Here is a 1,140-nt window from a genome sequence, read left to right as displayed (position 1 = left end):
GCCAGGCAGGAAGTAGGTGGGAAAAGGAGAGAGAAGAATTCTGGGAAACAGAAGGCTGAGGGGAGAGACACAGCCAGCTGCCGCCATGACCAGAAGCATGTGAAGACGCCGATAAGCCACCAACCACGTGGCAAGGTATAGATTTATGGAAATGGATTAATTTAAGCTATAAGAAGAGTTAGCAAGAAGCCTGCCACGGCCATACAGTCTGTAAGCAATATAAGTCTCTGTGTTTACTTGGCCGGGTCTGAGCAACTGTGGGACTGGTGGGTGACAAAGATTTGTCCTGACTGTGGGCCAGGCAGGAAAACTCTAGCTACACAATATATTATAATTATGGTGTCTCCAGCCTCCACTTCTCCCAGAACTTCCACACCTCCATAGACACTCAAATATGATTTCTTTATTTCTTTAGAAAACAAACAGGCATCTAAAATACTCTTCCTCTTCTTCCTCCTACTAAACTAATATAAAATAAAAACAAATGTACCACAATAGGGCAAAACAAACAAACAGAAAAAAAGCCAAAGAAAAAGCACAAGAAACTCACATAGAAGCAGGGACACACACAATTGCACACAGAGAAATCCCAACAAAACACAAAAGCGGAAGCCATAATATATAAACAAAAGACTTGTCTGGAAAAAGAACACCCAGGCAAAGCACGGAGAAACAAAGTCTCCCAAATTACCATTTGTTTTGGCTCTCTACTGCTAGGAGTGGGGCCTGTCATTAAGCATGTTTTGTGTACCTGGTGAGACTCCGTTGGAGAAAACTAAGTTTTCTTTTATGAGTGGTTATCAATTAAAGATAGCTTCTGGGTTAGGTAGGGATGGGGGCTTGTGTCCACTTCATCTCTCAGTGCTAGGACCCCATGTGGCTTAGACCTGTGCAGACTCTGTGCATGCTGCCAGAGTCTCTGTCAGTCCTGTGTTTAGAAAGCCTGATTTCTTTAATCCACTCTAGCTCTTTCTGCGATAAAATCTTTCTGCCTCTTCTATGCAGGATACTCTGAATGATTTATTAGAGACATCCCATTTAAGACAGTTTCCCAAGGTCTTTTATAATCTGAACATTGTGGGTCTCGGTATTTATTCCCATACCACAGGAGGAAGCCTGTTGATAGCTGAGGAAGACACT

Source organism: Peromyscus leucopus, chromosome 6, assembly GCF_004664715.2.
Source record: "Peromyscus leucopus breed LL Stock chromosome 6, UCI_PerLeu_2.1, whole genome shotgun sequence".
Taxonomy (NCBI): domain Eukaryota; kingdom Metazoa; phylum Chordata; class Mammalia; order Rodentia; family Cricetidae; genus Peromyscus; species Peromyscus leucopus.
This window is presented reverse-complemented; position numbering follows the sequence as displayed.